This window comes from Protopterus annectens, chromosome 8.part0 (genome assembly GCF_019279795.1).
Source record: "Protopterus annectens isolate FY-2018-M chromosome 8.part0, PAN1.0, whole genome shotgun sequence".
NCBI lineage: Eukaryota > Metazoa > Chordata > Ceratodontiformes > Protopteridae > Protopterus > Protopterus annectens.
This window is the reverse complement of record NC_056741.1, coordinates 11,661,453-11,685,335: the sequence shown is the minus strand read 5'-3', so window position 1 is coordinate 11,685,335 and position 23,883 is coordinate 11,661,453. Positions and strand designations below refer to the sequence as shown.

Genomic DNA, 23,883 nt, shown 5'->3' with positions numbered 1-23,883 from the left:
ACACTAGGGAAAAAAACAAGTAGCTACTTGTAGTGATGGGAGAAATAAGATATGAAATGATGTAAACTGAAGATTTACACTGCATGCCAAAGGAAATATGATATGTGCCTCTGGTGACCTGGTAATAACAAATGGCAGTGCCAAAAATGTCCTGTTATACCAGCTTTATAATCAAACAGCTAACTTTTGCTGTGTACAAAATGGCAGCTCAGTACAAGTAATGACAATACTTTAATCATGAAAGCAAACATCAAATGTTCACAGAGCAAAACAATGGTAGGGAAACCAAATACTCCAAACAGTGTATACGATGTATTCCAAGGAATGAAAAAAAATCTCTAATCTCCAATATAATAAAAACTGGTTTATTCGAATAACAGGCGGTAAGCGCTTTCACTGGGATAGCTTCATCAGACCGTATTACAAAAAGCACTAAAAAACAGTCAGTTTATATAATTAAAAAGGCGCCAAAAAATCAATTAATGTGGAGTCCCCCTTAAAGGAACATAGGAGAACTGCTACCTAATACAAAATGTAAATGTTAAAATACATGACATATTGTCTAAAACTTGTTAAAAGAATGTGTATAACGCCTAAACATAAGTATCCCTATAGGCACTTGTTAAATACAAATTATCTATCATATAAAATAAACCATATGTGCATTAAATAAGCAGCTCATTTGAATGTTTTAAGTCTTCTTGATTTTAGCAGTGGACGTAAAGGAACTCTGCCATTAAGTCCTGGATAAAGATCAGCCCTAAACTTAATGATCCAATCTATCTCCCGGTTCTCTGTATGGTTTTCTACATCTCCCCTTCTAATGGTCCTAAGGATCTGTTCAAGGACTCTAAATCTGAACTCATGGTTGCTTCCATGTTCTGAAGTGTGTTTGGCAAGGGCATTAAAAAGATGGCCCTTCCTAATGTGATACGCATGTTCTCGAATCCTGTCTCTTAGCATGCGGTTGGTTTTGCCTACGTAGTAGGCTGGACAGGAGGTACAGGTTGCCAAATACACCACATCTTTTGATCTACAGTTGCCCTTAACTCGAATGACGAAGTCCCCAGACTCATGTGGTGGTCTAAAGACTGGATCACTAAGAATAAAAGGACAAAAATTACATGTATGGCAAGGTTCCATATGTGGTTCCTCTGTACATCTATCAAAATTAATGGATTTAGGGTAGCAAAGTAGTTGCTTGATGTTCTTTTTATTTCGGTAGACAAACCTAGGTTTGTCCCCAAGCAGCTGTTTAACAGTGGGATCGACTGACAGGACATGCCAATGTTTAAGTACAACATCTTTAATAGCACCAACATCTTTAGTATAATAAATAGGAAACAAAATATCATTATGAGGTGATGATTGTGTGACTATTTGTTGTGTCTTGATGAAATTGTCACGAGCTCTTACGGCTCCTTCAGAGAAGTAAGGCATGGCTCTGTCATTCCTTAATCCATCAATGCCCTCCATGCCCTTACTAATATCTGAGGCACTATAGCCTCGCTCTCTTAACATGTTGTCTAAATTCACCAAACTAGTGGCAAAATCAGAGTCTCGTGGAATGTATCTAGAAGTCCGCATGGACTGTCCACGAACAATGTTGTTATATATGTATCCAGGGTGCATGCTGGACCGATGTAGGAGACTGTTCCTATAACTGGATTTTCTATAGAGTCCAGTGTTAACAATTCCTCCTGGTAATTTTTCTACATACACATCTAAGAAAGGAATGCTGACATATGACCATTCCATAGTAAAATTAAGAAACCAAACAAAATCATTGATTGATGTAAAAAACTCATTCAATTGTCCTAATGTACCCTTCCAAACAAAAAACAGGTCGTCTACAAAACGCCTGTAGAACGGTACATAGAGTACGAATAACTCATTCCTAAGAAGATGTTCATGTTCCCATTCGGCCATAACTAGGTTGGCGTAGCTATTGGCACACGAGGTGCCCATAGCTACGCCCATCCCGCTGCAAATACAGGCCTTCCTGAAAGCAAAATACATTCGAGTCCAAAACCTTCCTAGTAAAGAAATAACCAAATCAATATCAAAAGGAGAAGCTAACCTCCTTAGATGTGTATTCAACATGTCCAGTCCTTCTGTGTTGGGGATAACAGTAAATAATGACTGGACATCCATAGTTACCCAAATTAAATCATCTATCTGCGTACTGGTTCTCACGTATTCATAGAAGTCCAGTAAGAACTGTCTTGTATCTTTAAGTATAAACAAATTAGCCTCAACTACTGGTCTCAGTAAGGTTTCAACATAAATGGAAAGTGGTTCGGTCGACCAACCTCTGCCCGCAACTATTGGCCTCATGGGAGGTAAAACCGGATCTTTATGAATCTTAGGAAGACCTTGGATAGTTGGTATCAACGGATGTACCACAAACAAAAAATTGTATAATTCTTGATCAATGACATTGTTGTCAAGTAACCTCCGAAGTGTTAATCTAACTTTTTCAATGATATTATCTAATCTTGTCTCAGTAATGGGTTCATAGAACCTATCATTCATCAACATACTTAACATATCTTTATTGTACCTCTCTAAATCAAAAATAACTATCCCTCCACCTTTATCTGCAGGGCGTATCATTATGTCATGGTTGTTACGTAAAGTCTCTAGGGCTATCCTCTGTTCTAGGCTCAAGTTGTATCTATGTTTTGTATTCTGTCTACCTTCCATACTATAGAGTTCATCCTCAACAAGTTTACTATACGCTGCAATCAAAGGGTGGGGGGGTGGAACAAATGTGCTCGGTTTTCTTAATGCTCCTATAGTGGATGAATGTGCAGGTTGTTTAAAAAAGATCCTTAAAGATAGGTTCCTGACAAATAACTTGAAATCTTTCAGGGTTTCTTCCAATCTACTGTATCTGCTGGGAATAAATGTCAAGCCTTTTGAAAGTACCTGAATTTCAGGGTCACTTAAAGTGTACCTAGACAGGTTAAATACTAACTCTGTCTCTTTCTCTCCCACATCTTTTTGATGCTCCGATTGGAGGAGGTGTTGTCTGGGGAGAGCTTCCTCTTGTGTCGCCCCCTGCTGTTGGACCTGGTTCTCTCCTCCCTCATGTGGGTCTTGATTGGAAAAGGGAGTTTATCAGTGGATTGAGGTGGGCCCATTAAAGGCAGGGGATGTTGTCGTTCAGTGGTGCCAGTGTGAGTACGATCCTTCCTAAGATCCATAAAACCAGTTTTCCTACGAACAACAGGGTCTGAAATGATATTATGAATTCCTGCACTGGCCATAGAATTAACAATGACCTGGTCATTACTGACAACTTCAACACTGGTATGGCCAGAATTAGAGGTTGCATCCATCCTATCAACATTAGACATATCTGAACTCAAATTGTCAACTGTAACAGAAGTCTCATTGTCAGTAGCTAAAATTACATTATCAGAACCATTAATTAAGTCAATTCCATTATTGTCGGAGGTAATCCTCGTGGAATGTCCAGTAATACTGTATGCGTTACTGGCCACCATTGGCATCAAATCTGGGCCAAGTGAAGATTTGGCCCAACTTAAAGTCAGTAATGTCTCTGTGTAGTTTAGACCTTTTTTGATTCAAAAGTCGCTTCTCGTATAACATAACATTGTCTAAAATGCCTGTAAAGGCGTTGTCAACAACAGAACTTGGAAAAGTAGCATAAATGTCCGACTGGCTTCTCTTAATAGCATCTCTGAGTGCCGTTTCAATAGGTAAAAAGAAAGCATTCATTAGTTTCATGTAATTGAGGCTTACCTCAATGTTGAGTTGCTGCCAGTCGAACAAAAGCTCCGGATAAAGGGTGCCCGTGGTGGGCATCTTGAGCACCCTTAACCCTCTTGGAATAATCCGGCGTTTCACTGGGATAGCTTCATCAGACCGTATTACAAAAAGCACTAAAAAACAGTCAGTTTATATAATTAAAAAGGCGCCAAAAAATCAATTAATGTGGAGTCCCCCTTAAAGGAACATAGGAGAACTGCTACCTAATACAAAATGTAAATGTTAAAATACATGACATATTGTCTAAAACTTGTTAAAAGAATGTGTATAACGCCTAAACATAAGTATCCCTATAGGCACTTGTTAAATACAAATTATCTATCATATAAAATAAACCATATGTGCATTAAATAAGCAGCTCATTTGAATGTTTTAAGTCTTCTTGATTTTAGCAGTGGACGTAAAGGAACTCTGCCATTAAGTCCTGGATAAAGATCAGCCCTAAACTTAATGATCCAATCTATCTCCCGGTTCTCTGTATGGTTTTCTACATCTCCCCTTCTAATGGTCCTAAGGATCTGTTTAAGGGGGACTCCACATTAATTGATTTTTTGGCGCCTTTTTAATTATATAAACTGACTGTTTTTTAGTGCTTTTTGTAATACGGTCTGATGAAGCTATCCCAGTGAAAGCGCTTACCGCCTGTTATTCGAATAAACCAGTTTTTATTATATTGGAGATTAGAGATTTTTTTTCATTCCTTGGAATACATCGTATACACTGTTTGGAGTATTTGGTTTCCCTACCATTGTTTTGCTCTGTGAACATTTGATGTTTGCTTTCATTATTTGCTGTTGTTCGTAACAGAGCATTTACTCCGTGTGGTTTTACATTTTTATTCACACTATTATTTGGCTGTTTTCTTCCACCGGAGGCATGATTGGAGGGGAACAAGTTCAAGTTGAATTGCCGTATGTTCCACGTAACATCCAGGAAGTTCCGGCTGTGATGAGGTCTGTTTGCGACCGTTTGGCTGATTGCCTGAGAGCAGAGGAGAATCCTTTAACATTTTTTGGAGAGACGGGAGATATGAAGGAACTTGGAGCTGATACTACAACATTGGACTACGACCGAGAGGGTCTGCGTCTGGCGACAGACAGTTTGGAACTGGATTTACTTAAATTGAAACGGTTGCAGACCCAAAGACAACACTTTGAGGTCTGCATTCAACGCCGGATTATTCCAAGAGGGTTAAGGGTGCTCAAGATGCCCACCACGGGCACCCTTTATCCGGAGCTTTTGTTCGACTGGCAGCAACTCAACATTGAGGTAAGCCTCAATTACATGAAACTAATGAATGCTTTCTTTTTACCTATTGAAACGGCACTCAGAGATGCTATTAAGAGAAGCCAGTCGGACATTTATGCTACTTTTCCAAGTTCTGTTGTTGACAACGCCTTTACAGGCATTTTAGACAATGTTATGTTATACGAGAAGCGACTTTTGAATCAAAAAAGGTCTAAACTACACAGAGACATTACTGACTTTAAGTTGGGCCAAATCTTCACTTGGCCCAGATTTGATGCCAATGGTGGCGTCAGTAACGCCACGAGTATTACTGGACATTCCACGAGGATTACCTCCGACAATAATGGAATTGACTTAATTAATGGTTCTGATAATGTAATTTTAGCTACTGACAATGAGACTTCTGTTACAGTTGACAATTTGAGTTCAGATATGTCTAATGTTGATAGGATGGATGCAACCTCTAATTCTGGCCATACTAGTGTTGAAGTTGTCAGTAATGACCAGGTCATTGTTAATTCTATGGCCAGTGCAGGAATTCATAATATCATTTCAGACCCTGTTGTTCGTAGGAAAACTGGTTTTATGGATCTTAGGAAGGATCGTACTCATACTAGCACCACTGAACGACAACATCCCCTGCCTTCAATGGGCCCACCTCAATCCATTGATAAACTCCCTTTTCCAATCAAGACCCACATGAGGGAGGAGAGAACCAGGTCCAACAGCAGGGGGCGACACAAGAGGAAGCTCTCCCCAGACAACACCTCCTCCAATCAGACATCAAAAGATGTGGGAGAGAAAGAGACAGAGTTAGTATTTAACCTGTCTAGGTACACTTTAAGTGACCCTGAAATTCAGGTACTTTCAAAAGGCTTGACATTTATTCCCAGCAGATACAGTAGATTGGAAGAAACCCTGAAAGATTTCAAGTTATTTGTCAGGAACCTATCATTAAGGATCTTTTTTAAACAACCTGCACATACATCTACTATAGGAGCATTAAGAAAACCGAGCACCTTTGTTCCACCCCCCCACCCTTTGATTGCAGCGTACAGTAAACTTGTTGAGGATGAACTCTATAGTATGGGAGGTAGACAGAATACAAAACATAGATACAACTTGAGCCTAGAACAGAGGATAGCCCTAGAGACTTTACGTAACAACCATGACATAATGATACGCCCTGCAGATAAAGGTGGAGGGATAGTTATTTTTGATTTAGAGAGGTACAATAAAGATATGTTAAGTATGTTGATGAATGATAGGTTCTATGAACCCATAACTGAGACAAGATTAGATAATATTATTGAAAAAGTTAGACTAACACTTCGGAGGTTACTTGACAATAATGTCATTGATCAAGAATTATACAATTTTTTGTTTGTGGTACATCCGTTGATACCAACTATCCAAGGTCTTCCTAAGATTCATAAAGATCCGGTTTTACCTCCCATGAGGCCAATAGTTGCGGGCAGAGGTTGGTCGACCGAACCACTTTCCATTTATGTTGAAACCTTACTGAGACCAGTAGTTGAGGCTAATTTGTTTATACTCAAAGATACAAGACAGTTCTTACTGGACTTCTATGAATACGTGAGAACCAGTACGCAGATAGATGATTTAATTTGGGTAACTATGGATGTCCAGTCATTATTTACTGTTATCCCCAACACAGAAGGACTGGACATGTTGAATACACATCTAAGGAGGTTAGCTTCTCCTTTTGATATTGATTTGGTTATTTCTTTACTAGGGAAGGTTTTGGACTCGAATGTATTTTGCTTTCAGGAAGGCCTGTATTTGCAGCGGGATGGCGTAGCTATGGGCACCTCGTGTGCCAATAGCTACGCCAACCTAGTTATGGCCGAATGGGAACATGAACACCTTTTTAGGAATGATTTATTTGTACTCTATGTACCGTTCTACAGGCGTTTTGTAGACGACCTGTTTTTTGTTTGGAAGGGTACATTAGGACAATTGAATGAGTTTTTTATATCAATCAATGATTTTGTTTGGTTTCTTAATTTTACTATGGAATGGTCATATGTCAGCATTCCTTTCTTAGATGTGTATGTAGAAAAATTACCAGGAGGAATTGTTAACACTGGACTCTATAGAAAATCCAGTTATAGGAACAGTCTCCTACATCGGTCCAGCATGCACCCTGGATACATATATAACAACATTGTTCGTGGACAGTCCATGCGGACTTCTAGATACATTCCACGAGATTCTGATTTTGCGACTAGTTTGGTGAATTTAGACAATATGTTAAGAGAGCGAGGCTATAGTGCCTCAGATATCAGTAAGGGCATGGAGGGCATTGATGGATTAAGGAATGACAGAGCCATGCCTTACTTCTCTGAAGGAGCCGTAAGAGCTCGTGACAATTTCATCAAGACACAACAAATAGTCACACAATCATCACCTCATAATGATATTTTGTTTCCTATTTATTATACTAAAGATGTTGGTGCTATTAAAGATGTTGTACTTAAACATTGGCATGTCCTGTCAGTCGATCCCACTGTTAAACAGCTGCTTGGGGACAAACCTAGGTTTGTCTACCGAAATAAAAAGAACATCAAGCAACTACTTTGCTACCCTAAATCCATTAATTTTGATAGATGTACAGAGGAACCACATATGGAACCTTGCCATACATGTAATTTTTGTCCTTTTATTCTTAGTGATCCAGTCTTTAGACCACCACATGAGTCTGGGGACTTTGTCATTCGAGTTAAGGGCAATTGCAGATCAAAAGATGTGGTGTATTTGGCAACCTGTACCTCTTGTCCAGCCTACTACGTAGGCAAAACTAACCGCATGTTAAGAGATAGGATCCGAGAACATGCATACCACATTAGGAAGGGCCATCTTTTTAATGCCCTTGCCAAACACACTTCAGAACATGGGAGCAACCATGAGTTCAGATTTAGAGTCCTAGAACAGATCCTTAGGACCATTAGAAGGGGAGATGTAGAAAACCATACAGAGAACCGGGAGATAGATTGGATCATTAAGTTTAGGGCTGATCTTTATCCAGGACTTAATGGCAGAGTTCCTCTACGTCCACTGTTAAAGTCAAGAAGACTTAAAACATTCAAATGAGCTGCTTATTTAATGCACATATGGTTTATTTTATATGATAGATAATTTGTATTTAACAAGTGCCTATAGGGATACTTATGTTTAGGCGTTATACACATTCTTTTAACAAGTTTTAGACAATATGTCATGTATTTTAACATTTATATTTTGTATTAGGTAGCAATTCTCCTATGTTCCTTTAAGGGGGACTTTACATTAATTGATTTTTTGGCGCCTTTTTAATCATATAAACTGACTGTTTTTTAGTGCTTTTTGTAATACGGTCTGATGAAGCTATCCCAGTGAAAGCGCTTACCGTCTGTTATTCGAATAAACCAGTTTTTATTATATTGGAGATTAGAGATTTTTTTTCATTCCTTGGAATACATCGTATACACTGTTTGGAGTATTTGGTTTCCCTACCATTGTTTTGCTCTGTGAACATTTGATGTTTGCTTTCATTATTTGCTGTTGTTCGTAACAGAGCATTTACTCCGTGTGGTTTTACATTTTTATTCACAATACTTTAATCATAATGAATACACTGACACAAGACTCTAGATAAAATGCATTATGGGATACATATATTCTTAAAATATCTGTGCTCTCTCTCTTTATATATATATATATATATATATATATATATATATATATATATATATATATATATATATATATGGGTCCACTTTGTAATTTTGAAAGCCCAGAATTTTGAGTTTTGATACATGGAACTCAAAACATTGAGATTTTGGAATCTCGAAACTACAAAGTATTGCAAAAAAAAAAAAAGCTAACTAAAACAATGTTTTTGCAGGGGGGCAAGCCCGCTTGCACCCCCCACACCCCCTGCAACTTACATATACCATCTCCGAGATCGCGCTACACTGAAGAGAATGGTAATGGTCCCGTTATGCTTACCATTCTCTCCACTGTAGCGCGATCTCGGAGATGGTATATTTAAGTTGCAGGGGGTGCAGCTCCCCACACGGGTGCTGCAGCGTGCTTGACCCCCTGCAAAAACAGTTTTTATTTTTTTTATTGTTTTTTTTTTTTTTTTTTTTACTTTGTTACTTTGTAATTTCGAGATTCCAAAATCTCGAGTTTCTTGGATCGGTATTTTGAAACTCGAGATTTTGGGCTTTTGAAATTACAAAGTGGACCTATATATATAATTATCCTGGCACTGTCTATTGTTAATCTTTAGAAATAAATGATTAGCTATGAAACAGCATCTTGAGAGAAACATCATTAGTAAGATATACAAAACTAGATGCATACTTATTTGACCATATTATTCTATTGCAGCTCGGGTAGCAAATCGGTTCACTGCCTTCACTTCCATTCTGGGTCACTCGAGTAGCATAGGATCTAATGCTACAAACAAAGTTAGAACTTGAGGAAGGAAAACTAAAAGACAGGATAATATAACTAGCATTAATATTTTTATACTCACTAGGGTTAGGGACAATCACACTTGTTTGAGTTGGCTTAAGAGCATGCAGTCTGTCGTTATAAATAGAGAGTTTTTAACTTCCACACTTGTCTTGAATATTCAGTTGAAGTTGCATGTTTAAAGGCACAGCAACCATCTTAACGATGTGCACCTAGTTATTCTCAGCTCAGACTCATTACGTTTGTTTTCCGGAACACTACTTTCGGGTTGAGGCTAATCAGGAACTATCTGGGTATGCCTCCAATTTTATCCAACTATGTCACCATATTTGGCTTGCATCTTGTAGAACCTTGGTTCATTAGTTTTCTGCACTGCAAAACCTGTTAAGGCCCACTTCTTCCCCAACCAACTTCTGCTAGAAAGATTGCCCTTGTAAAAGGGCAGGTAGTGGTCATACAGAATAACACCTGTTATAAAACGTTTTGTAATACTCTTTAGCTCACTGGCCATTTTGTTTGTTTGATATGGAATAGTTTTAAGCTCAATTTTTGATTCTAATGTTGACATTTCAGGTCCTACATCACTTCGAAGCATTAGTTACAGAGTAGCTCAATATGGCAAGACAGTTCTGTGAGGATCTGATTGCTACAACTTATTTTTAGCTATTTGCATTGTTCTCTCGGCTTTACCACTTAATAGAAGATAGTCATGACCTGACATCAGAGGTGCAGCTAGTCATTCCATTCTGGTGCCCCTCCAAAAATAAAACAAAAAAAAACCCACAAACAAATTTTGTTTCTTTTTTGACATTTCATGAGACCTTGGTGGCCTTTGTGTTTCTGATGTAGCAGTTCAGCTCACTGTAATGGGGGCACTATATTTCTTTCTTGGTATAACAACAAGCTATCATGTTTTGATAGTTGTGCTCTGACTGCATAGTACTTATGCATGAGATGTGTGGTTTGTATGCATAAATATGTCAATCCATCTTGGATATAATGCATAACAGCTTGTAACTATCATTAATTTTGGGTAGGTTGCTTTAGCTTTTCTAATTTATTTCAGATAATAGCTAGTGAGGTATAGGATTTTTGGATAACATATCTACAACAAATAACTGTTTTCCAGACACATGTGTTTCTTTGACTCTGAACCTTCACAGTCTCATTAATAATCTTTCTGGGGGAACCTTGTTTAGATCAAAGATACTAATTAGTGGACTTGTTTGTGATTAATCTGAAGTTGGAAGTTCTCTGGAGAACCTTAACCTTCCCATATACTTGCAAGACACTTCTTTTCATAGGTTCCTAGGTAATTACTAGGCTAGTGACCTTAAAGGGCCTTTTTAAGTTTGGCCTTGCTTTCCAGATGTATTTGGCAGGTTCTGATACCCCTCATTTTACTGGAGGCATAACTTGGGTAATGGGTATCGAGCATTTACAAGCTTCTTCTTTGTAATGGGGATGTAGGTGGTAGGTCAGATATAAATTTAGTTCCCCATTCACTGATCCAGAGTGCACTTTAATAGGTACAGAGAGGAACTTAGTTTCACATGGATGGGAAGTCTGTTCCAGAGAAGGGTTGGTCTCTGTGATACATATCTGTCCTTCCACTGTGTTTTATTTATGTTGCAGATGAGGTTTAGGTCCTTATATTAGGTATTTCTGATGCTATTTGTTTTGCAGATGAGCACAGGTCCATAAGGGCTGGATCAGAGGGTGCTTTGAAGGCCAGGTTTAGCTCACCTGTCAGCAAACTGTAGGAGAATGAGAACAGGGATAGGGCTTTGGGGCAGTCCTCACATGGCATGTTGTTTACATCATGTATTCATTTTGTGAGGAGCCTCCTCTGTGGATGCTCCTGTGGTTGCATATGCCTCATCGGGTACATACTGAAGCGGGGATTATACTCAATGATTAATCTAATGAGAATTGAGTACACTGGATCAGTGACATTTCTGCACCTAGATACCTTACTCTTGAGTGACATCTTTGCACCTAGATACCTTACTCTTGAGTGACATCTTTGCACCTAGATACCTTACTCTTGAGTGACATCTTTGCACCTAGATACCTTACTCTTGAGTGACATCTCTGCACCTAGATATCTTACTCTTGAGTGACATCTTTGCACCTAGATACCTTACTCTTGAGTGACATCTTTGCACCTAGATACCTTACTCTTGAGTGACATCTTTGCACCTAGATACCTTACTCTTGAGTAACATCTCTGCACCTAGATACCTTACTCTTGAGTGACATCTTTGCACCTAGATACCTTACTCTTGAGTGACATCTTTGCACCTAGATACCTTACTCTTGAGTGACATCTTTGCACCTAGATACCTTACTCTTGAGTGACATCTTTGCACCTAGATACCTTACTCTTGAGTGACATCTTTGCACCTAGATATCTTACTCTTGAGTGACATCTTTGCACCTAGATACCTTACTCTTGAGTGACATCTCTGCACCTAGATACCTTACTCTTGAGTGACATCTTTGTACCTAGATACCTTACTCTTGAGTGACATCTTTGCACCTAGATACCTTACTCTTGAGTGACATCTCTGCACCTAGATACCTTACTCTTGAGTGACATCTTTGCACCTAGATACCTTACTCTTGAGTGACATCTTTGCACCTAGATACCTTACTCTTGAGTGACATCTTTGCACCTAGATATCTTACTCTTGAGTGACATCTTTGCACCTAGATACCTTACTCTTGAGTGACATCTTTGCACCTAGATACCTTACTCTTGAGTGACATCTTTGCACCTAGATACCTTACTCTTGAGTGACATCTTTGCACCTAGATACCTTACTCTTGAGTGACATCTTTGCACCTAGATACCTTACTCTTGAGTGACATCTTTGCACCTAGATACCTTACTCTTGAGTGACATCTTTGCACCTAGATATCTTACTCTTGAGTGACATCTTTGCACCTAGATACCTTACTCTTGAGTGACATCTTTGCACCTAGATACCTTACTCTTGAGTGACATCTTTGCACCTAGATACCTTACTCTTGAGTGACATCTTTGCACCTAGATACCTTACTCTTGAGTGACATCTTTGCACCTAGATATCTTACTCTTGAGTGACATCTTTGCACCTAGATACCTTACTCTTGAGTAACATCTCTGCACCTAGATACCTTACTCTTGAGTGACATCTTTGCACCTAGATACCTTACTCTTGAGTGACATCTTTGCACCTAGATACCTTACTCTTGAGTAACATCTCTGCACCTAGATACCTTACTCTTGAGTAACATCTCTGCACCTAGATACCTTACTCTTGAGTGACATCTCTGCACCTAGATACCTTACTCTTGAGTGACATCTTTGCACCTAGATACCTTACTCTTGAGTGACATCTTTGCACCTAGATACCTTACTCTTGAGTGACATCTTTACACCTAGACACCTTACTCTTGAGTGACATCTTTGTACCTAGATACCTTACTCTTGAGTAACATCTCTGCACCTAGATACCTTACTCTTGAGTGACATCTCTGCACCTAGATACCTTACTCTTGCTTACAAGCTGTGCAACATGGAATTATCTCCCTTCCATAGCAGGCACATGATGATTAAAGGCTATGTCACTGTCTACATGGCTTTCCCAAATCCCTGATCACACGGTCAACTCTTAGGGATATATCATCGGTGCAGTAATTTCCAGCAGCGGTTCTCTTTCCAAAGATGCTATTTTGCATTTTTTTGGCATTGAGTTTTAGACTGTGACTCTAGCACCAGTTATTAGTCTATGTGAGGCCCTCTTGAAGGTTGCTTGTGTTTTTGAGGGATTCTATGACTGTACCTACTTTGTAATTATCTGTGAACTTAGTCAGCCAGAGGCCTTTAATGATGGCCTTGACTTAAAGAACTAAATGCCAAAAGGAGTAGCCCCCAGCACTGAACTCTGGGGGCTCCACTAGTGACTGGTCTTTTTGTAGAGATAGGACAGAAGAAGTCAGGATAAGACAGTCTATCTGTGAGCCAGCTGGGTAGGCAGTGGGTGACATAGGGGTTTATAACTAATTTTGTGAGCTTGTCTACAATGCCTATGAAGGGCATTGTGCAGACAGCTTTAGCCAGGTCGAGGTAAACACTGCTCACTGCTTTGCCCCCAAGAAAAATATCACAAGATTAGGTAGGCATAACCTGCCCCTGACAAAACCAAACCAGGTTAGCTCTGGTAAGTTGGACCTGGTGTATGAAGGTCTCCATGTCATTATTTATCATGTCCATGATTAGTCTTTCCATGGCCTTATATATGAGACTATTCAGGCTTATGAGTTGGTAGTTTCCTGGGTTCATGGATAACACAGCCTTGTGTAGGACCTGTTCCCTAGTAATAGTTGGAGGAGCTATGGTTGGAGGTTTTTCTTGAGAAGTGTCTGGAAGAGAAAGTGAGGTAAAATTGGAGATGATGTGCTATATCCTCTGTCTCAGTATAGGTCGCTCCTTTTACAATCAGTTCAGTATATTGCTGTGTATTACTTTTGAGGTTTTTGACATAGGTGAAGAATACCTTGTGGTTGTCCTTAGCCTGGGAGGCTACTTTTACCTCAAATTTGGATTTGTTAGACTTAATTCATCCTGTAAGTTGCTTATTTAGTTTGTTAATGGAGGGCTTACCTTGCTGAGCATGTCACTTTCAATTTTCATAAGTTCATAGGTAAGTACTACACTTACTGCCCTTGAAGGCCATTTTCTCTTTCTCTGCTTGAAATAACGTATCCCATTTGGTTATATATAACTGGGATCATACTATAGATAATATGAGGGGACCCATGCTTGGGATAAAGCATTTAGGAGCTGCCTCCGTCCTTTAGTAGTACAGGGGCAGTCCTGAGGTAATTTTTCTGTGTCCCATCCACAGATCTAAGTTGTGATTGAAAATGGACAGGGATGAACTTTGGTTTATGTTGATGGGGAGTCTGTTCCATAGCAGTAGTCTACTCTGTGAAATATACCAGTCCCTCTAAACTGTTCTGTTGATGTTACAGAAAAGGTTTAGATCGTCAGACTGAGTATTTCTGATAACACATGACATGCTGATGGACAATAAATCCATCAGTTATGGTTCAGATGATATATTCTATGCCACACACAGGTCACTCCTCAGCAGTCTGTAGGATACTGTGTATAGTGAAAGGCTTTGAGTCGGTACACAGAGGAGATATTGTTTAGGCCTTGTATCCTTTTAGTAAGGTATTTCTGTGGGTGCTCCGGTTGTCACATGTGTCTGGACAGAAAAATGCCAAAGGGGGCATTATATTCAGTGACTGGCCTAACGAGAGCTGAGTAAAGGGAGACAATGACATTCCTAAATCCCTAGACCTAGACACAATTGCATTGTTTATAAGCTGTGCAATATAGAAGGACTTTCTTACAACAATAAACTCATGTTAGTCAAAACTTAGGTCATTATCCACATAAGTTCCCAAATCTCGAACAACTGGGTTCTCTTAGGGGTTTATTGTTAATGTGATAGTTCCCTGGGGTAGATGACTTCCCAAAGGATACAGTAAAGCATTTTTGGTATTTAGTTTGGCCAGATTGAGGTATGAGGTGTGTACCATTTTGCCTTCATCCACAAAAATCCACCAGGTTAGGTAAACATTTTTTTTGACTATTTTGTTATTTCATATTTGCTACTCATGCTTATTGCTTCTTATAACCTTATACAGCCTGTTATTATGAACTATGTATGTTCTATGTATAATAACCTGGAGCTTTTCTCCCCAGGCCTCTACTGAAAAAGGACATATATCCAGTTAGACTAGCCCGGTCAACAAATGTAAAATAAAATAAAATAAAATAAATAAAATAGTTTCAGTCCATGATTTTAGCAACAGTTATTCTTGAAGGATGGCTAAGTCATTTGGGGATTCAACGACTGCTCCTAGCTTGCAGTCATCTGCAAACTTCATCCAGAGCCCTTTGGTACTGGCATTTACTTAAGAGAAGTAGATGCCAAACAGAAGAGGTCCCAGCACAGAACCCAGGGGGATACCACTGGTAACTGCTCTCTTTGTTGATGTAACCTCCCCTATTTTCGTTATCTGTGTCTTATCTGTGAGCCAGGTGGCAATCCAGTGGGTGACATAGGGGTTTATTCCTAGTTTATTTAGTTTTTCTACTATACCTGAGTTGAAAATTGTTTCAAAATCTTTGGCCAGATTGATGTATGAGGTGTGTACCATTTTGCCTTCATCCAAAAAAATCCACCAGGTTAGGTAAACATGCCCTGCCCTTGACAAATCCAAACTGAGATGGATCCTGTATTTGGAGGTTCCATATGTCCTGATTAATTAATACGTCTTTAAGTCTTTAGAGTTATGGGTCTACAATTGCCTGGATCTGTGGAAGGTCCTCTTTAATGTAGGAGAGTGACTGTAGCTGTTATCCATTTGATTAGTACAAAACCTGTATAGGTCAGCCATGATTTTCTTCTTTTTGTTACACAACCTATAGATGTTGGGATTCCACCAGCTTGGTTTGTTTTTTTGAGTTTGTTTTGTGCTTATTATAGGTAGGTACCACTGCTGTATCTATGCAGCTGTGTACATGATTGTAAAGTTTTTGTGAGCAACTCTGCATAGGCAGTAATGTTCTCTGGGTTAAGGAGGCTTGAAATTCTGCCAGGGTATCACTTAAAAGCAAGAAGTTTGCCCGGGAACAGTTCCTAAAAGTTCCAAGGTTACCTGATGTTCAAGGATTTATTTTCTATGTAGAAAGAGACAGCTTTATGGTCCATCCTGAACAGTAAGGATATTACACTTGGGGTGGGAGATGTAATGATCCCCCATGTTAGTGATGACAAGGTCAGGGATATTGGTGTCTCTAGTGAGTGTGTAGTGTACAGAACATCTGGTCCAGGGCATTTATGTTGACAAAATCCAAGAATCTTTGTGCCTACAAGTCTGAGGTCAAGTATGGTTGCTAGTTTCTACTGGGGTAGTTGAAGTCACCCATGAGTGTGATGTTGGGTTGAATGGAGTGATTCAAGTTAATTTAAATAAGTGGTATGGGTTTTCTAGGTTATAGAGAGGGGCCTATAGCTTGCAAAGATATAGTACTGGACTTTGATTATGGTGAATTCTATGTGGAGGAGCTCAAGTCCATCATACTGCTTGTCCAGCCTTAAGTTGTTCGTTTTTGATGTAAATTGAGTCACGTCCACCTGTTGTCCCTTTCTGTGGAGGAGCTGGCCTAATGTACAGAACTCATTATAGCTATACAATGCTGAGGTGCTCTCCAGAGTTTTAAAACATGTCTCAGCCACTACAGAGATATATCTACATTCTCTAGGGAGAGAAAGGCCTGCAAGGGGTGGAGTTTTTTTGTTTAGACTTCTGTCGAGTTATACCATCTTTAGATTATCGTGGGTTGGTTTAGCTATGTCAGATGGTTTATCAGGTTGGCAATGCCTAAAAAAGCACTATATGGATGGCCAAGGTTTTAGCCAATATTTGAAAGCATAGAGGGGAGAGGTGTAGACCATGCCCGGTGAAGCATAGTGGTCTGCCAACAATGTTCTCCAAGGCCAGTAAATATTGTACCTTCTTCAAATTAAACCGAAAAGTAAGAAAATTATTAAAATAATTTATTTTTGTTCATACTGTGGCATCATCCTTGGAGATGGAAGAATATACTGCTAAGTGTTAGGCTTATACCAGTCTGGAACACATAGTCTGAGAGCTCCATCATGTCTCTTTTCATAGTGCCGAGGGAGGTATGTGTCAGGTCATTTACACCCCCACAGACTCTGTCAGAATGATAGTGGTGCTTGCGGTTCAATGACCTGAAAGTGTGCATGGTCCAGCAGATCTTATTCCACATATAGGTAATGACCATAACACTTTCCTTGCTTAGCCTGGTGAATGGGACATCTATGTGCCTCACCCTGACCAAAATGTTGGATTGCTTGGTGGTTTGAATTGATGCTGAATTGTGGGGGGGTGCTGCTTTGGTAGTGTGTTTTTGAGGTTGTTGAAGTTAAATATTGTAATTACTGCATCTGGGAGGCCTTTGACATTTTTGTTTGAGTGGATTATTTTAAAAGAGCCTTAGCATATGCAGATCTATATGTTTGTCCTGTGTGTGTGTGTGTGTGTGTGTGTGTCAGGTATTGTGTAGTGCTGTGTGTTTCTGACAACCTGTTTAGTATTTCTAAGTGGCTGTATAAGAGATCCTTAACTCCAGAGTTAGTGTACAGATATAGCTCTCACATGCAGTATCACATTCTTTGAGAATTACATGGTTTTCAGAAAACATGAGACAATTTCTACATTGTCTCAGGATGCCCATTTCTAACTAGCTCGGTGCACATACAGAAGGAAAGTGCAGATTTTGAATGGCATTTGATTGAAATTGAATGGTTGAAACATTTTGACTGACAAGCAATTGACTGGAAACCAATGTGACTGAAAAGAATTATAAAAAAAAATGACAGTGAAGCGTAAAAGTGTAGGTAGTATGTGAAGGCACCATTTCTGAGGATATGGTTTGATAAGTAAGTGGGTCTAGAAGACTGTATAGATTGGCATTGCTCCCATCATGTCAAGCCCCCACTTTTATAGATGCTTGTGTTTTCCCCCCTGCAAAATTATGGTTTTATGCTGCATTTTCTTATGCTGAATGCTTTTTATGATTAGTGATTCACTGAAATGGGTTTCAGTCAAGTCGGTTTTTAGTCAAATTGTGCGACCATTTCACTTTCAATCAACTGCAGTTCTATCAAGTGATAGTAAACCACACACACACACACACACACACACACGCATATATATATATATATATATATATATATATATATATATATATATATATATATATATATATATAGCTCTAGATATAGGTATAGATATTATATAGTGGGTTACAAGGGGAGTGATTCTGTGTTCCTCTTGATATAACTATTATGAGGGAGGACAGATTTACTAGGGTGTTGCTTCCATAAGAAGTACAATCTTAGTCTAATCTCAAAAAGCAGTTCCTGTTTTTGTAAAAGCCTGGCGCACATCAGGGTAAGTGCTCTGGAGCTCCTAGGTGGAATCAAAATTACTGAGACGTTTTTTCTTCTCCGCCTTCTTCAAGAAAAAATTCTGCTACTTTAAAATTATGTTCTTGTCCATTGATGGAAAATTAACTATCTTTGAGAAGCTGTCTTTGACAAACTTCTGACTGGATTTCATCCAAGAGGATGCCTTAAAGTAAAATTTCCAACCAGATTGTGGCATGCTAAAATTCATTTAACACAACAGTAGTCCTTGCTATTGTATAACATGAAGTATGTGAGAATATTTATTTCTGAGCAGGAGTGGGGTAGAGGTTAAGTAGTTTAAAAATTATTGCAAGAGATATGTGGGGTCCATATAAGTTTATAAGTTCAGGAACTGTGTTATTGCCCAAAGGCCTTTGAGGAACACAGACTCCATAAAAAGAGGGTTGACAGCCTCTGATCCATTCCACGAGTCCAGGTTTCTCTTAAAAATATCAACATTAAAATGAGGAACATACAGAAATTGGTAAACAATTCCATGAAATAGGTAAAGACTGAATAATAAATTTTGTCTTAATTTAAGTCTATTGATATCAACTCTAAAATTTAAACCCTTATGCCTTAAATATCAAGGCATATCCTACAACTCCAAATTCAACAGAGTTCTGAGTTCAACACTCCTGAAAGCTTTATAGGCAAGAATCATTTTGCTCCTATAGTATCTATAATGTAATGAAAATAAATGCAATACTTTAAGTCAATCAGAATAATTAATGTTAAATAAACTGCAAAATGTAAATTTTCTTTGACTCTGTCTATTCTTGCTAAGTCATTCTTTAAGTACATACAGAAAGAGTTATTATATTCCAAGTAAGGTCATATAATTGTCTTATATAAATTAATCAGAATGTCTTTGTTTCTACTTGAAGATACCTTTAGAGGCATACCCACTTGAGCTAATGATTTATTAATAACAATATCTAACTTTTAAAAAAAATTTAAGTTCATTAGAATTTATAGTGCCTAAATCTTTAAACTATGAAACCTCATCCAAATTCAAATCACGTAAGACTGTATTCTATCTTACCATTTGTTTATCAAAATACATCACCTTACATTTGTCAATACTGAGGGAAAGACCTGCATTTGATTTACTTATATTTATCTTACCTAAGTATTGATTAAATTCCACAGAATCATTATTAGATATGACAAAACCCATTTTACAACCACCTGTATATTTGCTTAACCAAAAAGATTTATTTAGTGGTATTGTACAAAAAAATCAAAAGGAAGAGTATAAGGCCTAGTACAGAGCCCTGAGGAGCAACTGTATGAATGTTCATTATATTAGAAATATGCCCTTTCAAAATAACACATTGAGATCTATCTGAAAACCAGTTACATAGTCATTTGATAATGAAAGGATTATGATATAAATGACACAGTACTTTACATATAGATATATGCAATAGAGACAGATATTTTTGCTAAATATAAATAGAGCACACAAGAGGCAAAACTCAGCAACATTATTTATGGTAATGATTAGAAAAATCAATCAAGTTAGTCAGTACATACCTCCCCTTTAAAAACCTGGGTTATAAACATCAGCAATATCTGGGTGACTATTCTTACATTGCATAAGATCAATGTTGCATCTCTCAAAGCATTTACAGATTATAGAGGAGAGACTAACAGGCCTATAGTGATTTATATTAGAAATATTACCATTTTTTAATATTGGTACAATAAACAATGTTTTCCATAAAAGCGGAACAGCATTATTCTGCAGTAGTTTGCTAGAAATTGAAGGAATGGGTATTAATATACTTCCCAAATTTTTAATCAGGATAGATGTTATGTTATCAAGACTCATGAAAGTATTATTTCTAATTCTCTGAAAAGAATTGTAAATCATTGACTGTGTTATCTCTAGACAAATGCAACACATATTCAATATTTTCTTACATCTTTCTTAATACCTACATTATACTCAGTACTACAGACATGATTAATAAATATATCAGCAATTTTATCTGTATCTGTAATAACTTCTTTATTAAATTCTACTAATGATGTAGGGGTGTTGCACTTTCTAAATGAATTTATATAATTATAATAGGTGTTTTTGTCAGATGAAAGTAACTTCATTTCATACCTAGCTTTTTCTATTTTAAGAAGGCTCTGTAAAATCTTTGATTTACTAAGTTTGGTTTTATTGTGAGAAGTAGCAGTATAGATAAAAGCAACATTTTTTGCTTCCATATAATTTTATTAGTTTACTACTCCACCATTTTGGGAGTTTATAATAACAAGTTTGTTGACTAAGCTTGAATAATCTCCACCCTCTCCTTTAATATTTTTTGAAATATACATTATCAATAATCATTAACTTTACCTGTAGCAGATATATTCCAGTTGAAATGAAGAATATTCTTTTAAATATTTTGAAAATCCAAAAACCGTAGGCCAAATCTTTTGATAGTATGATAAAGAGATAAATGGTTCTCTAAAGAGAGTATACTGGAACAGAAACCTCCATCCATCTACCTACTTAACTGAATAAACTACTTGAAACTTCAACAAGGCATGTTTATTCCTCCCACATGAAGGGTATCAGAGAGAGGGAGAGCCTCCTAGATCTGCTAGCTTAAGTGACTTTATCTGGACAAATATTTTGTTCTCTGTTACCCAAAGGTGGACCTATTTCCACACGAATAATAACTTCATGAATATTAAAGACTGCTAAATCTAAGATATAATTGCTTCTAGATCTCTCTATCACTGCCTGTGTTAAATGATAGAAACTCAGCAAGTCCAGAAATTGCTTTCCATATAAACTGGATGTACTACATTCATTCCAGTTGATATAACAATAATTAAAATCCCCAATAAGAAAAACTTTCTTGTGGTTAAGATATTTGTCAATAGTATCTAAAAGTGCTTTTTGGGCCCTCTTATCCGTACAAAATTTATGATCACTTACCATAAATCTGAAGGAATCAGAATTGGACAAAATATCGGCAACAACAAGTTCTATATTATCTTTGAAAACTACAGAAGACAGTATTGAACTATGACCTAAAATTATAATTAAGTAAACAAATATCAAGTTGAAGACCAGGCCACTGTAATGGCTATGAAACTGAAATATTTCTTAAATAACAATAAATAAAGTTTGTTGTATTTATTCCCATAATTTTGGCATTACGTAACTATCATCTGAAAAGAGTATTACATCTTTGTCTTCTTTGCTTGATACATTTGGAATCCTTAAAAAGATAAAATGTGCTACATGTATCTACCCAGAAGAAACCAAGAGCCATAAAGATTTAGGTGAGGTTTATCATAACCAAACATTCTTTTATCATAAATAAAATCTTCTCAAAATTTCAGAACTGGAAATTATAAGCTAGGTCCAGCAGTCTAAGCCACGTCTTAAGCAAGTGAGCCTTGGTATAACAATAATCTGTCCATCTCAGAAAAGGTACTATTTCATCAAAGGATACTGAAATGTCAAAACTCTCTACACTTTCCAAAATACCTAGAATTTTGTTTCATCATATTTAATAGTGTTGATAATAAATCATTAGTATCAACACTTAGTATCAAGTATCTACATCTTCTCTGAATTATTTTATGAAGTATAAAAGGAATCTCAAAGTAATTTCAGTTCTTTGAGGAAGGAAACCGACTCTAAGTGGATTTTTAATTAGATCACTTTCTAATACTCTTTTTAAGAAGGAATCACCTAGTATCAAAACATTTCCCCTTTCTTTCTCTTTATTTAATAATCATAACCTAAGGTTCTCACTTACCCTCCAAGTATTGTTCATTTATTCTCCATTTGAGGGTGCAGGTAAATCTGTGGAATCAGGTAAAGAGTGCCCATTAAACAAAATGTCATCCTCATGAATATCAGTATTGTCACTTGAAGATAAACCCTGGTATTAGATAAATTATCACATACTGGTAAACAGCTAGTAACCAATGTACCTATTTATGCATCAGAATTATTATGAACAACAACTTCCTCAGCAGCAACTGATTTTTTTTTTTTTTGTTTATTTATTTTTTACTTTGGTTGTCATACTTGCAGCAATGCATTGCACCAAGTTATTTTTCTTAATTTTTTTATGTGGAATTATATATTTGGGTTTATTTTTCCATTTCCTCCCCTTTTATATTCAGGACTGTCTTTCGATGGGATTGAATTATTATGAACAACAACTTCCTCAGCAGCAACTGATTTTTTTTTTTTGTTTATTTATTTTTTACTTTGGTTGTCATACTTGCAGCAATGCATTGCACCAAGTTATTTTTCTTAATTTTTTTATGTGGAATTATATATTTGGGTTTATTTTTCCATTTCCTCCCCTTTTATATTCAGGACTGTCTTTCGATGGGATTGCTAATATCGGTAAGATCACCATTTTTTGCTTGTCATCATTGACAGCAGTATTCAACTTATCGTTAGAATTACTGAACATCCAGACACATTAATATGGTTTGCATTTGTACAATGTTCTGTTAGACTTTCATTGAGATTGTGAGCTATCTCCTCTGAAACTAAAGATAAACTATCAATAATGAACTCAGAAGCAATAGTAGCATTGTTGTCACTGTTAATATCAATAGAATTAATAATGTCAGAATAATCACATTTAACACTGTCAGGAGTAGCATCTTTATTTCCATTGCAAGATGAGGAACAACATCATTCATTAAAACTACTTCTGTTGGTGTCTTTCACAGAATTACATTTGAATGGTATAAGATTTTTCTTACCTAAACTTTCCCACCAGTAATCAACAGATGACAGTATAGTTTCAACTGATTCACGAGTAACACAACTGCATTCATTTTAAACTGAAGCTTTCCCTTTAAGAATGTCAGATAAATCCTTTAGCTTCTGAGAATTCAAACAGGTCTCATTAAGACTGCAAGCGGTATTTAATAAAAACCTTCATACACTTCAATTTCTAACAGGAAATTACTACATAATAAGTCATCCAATAGATAATTATCATGATTATTGATATTTGAAAAAACAATATGCCAGTTAAAGGATGAATGCAAATGAATGCAAATAGTCATCAACCATAGAAGAGTGATAGTATAAATAAACAAAAATAAAAACACTCTTTTCAGTAATCAGACCAAACTGCTCGCAGGATTGTAGAAATAATAAGTTACTGCAAAGTTAGATTTTAGTCCTTCGCATGTCAGTTCCTCATGGTACTTAATCCTAACACAATTCTTCAAAAAAAAAAAAAAACAGCTACAGCTTTTTCATTACTTGATCTATTTTGCTACAGATGAGAAA

At 37.2% G+C, this 23,883-nt stretch overlaps 1 protein-coding gene across 1 annotated transcript in view; it reads left to right on the top strand.

The window, feature by feature from the left end:
• The window catches only part of LOC122808606 (pleckstrin homology domain-containing family G member 5-like), a 676,293-nt gene that overhangs the window by 551,519 nt on the left and 100,891 nt on the right, over nucleotides 1-23,883 (top strand). The gene's annotated exons all lie outside the window — the stretch shown is intronic.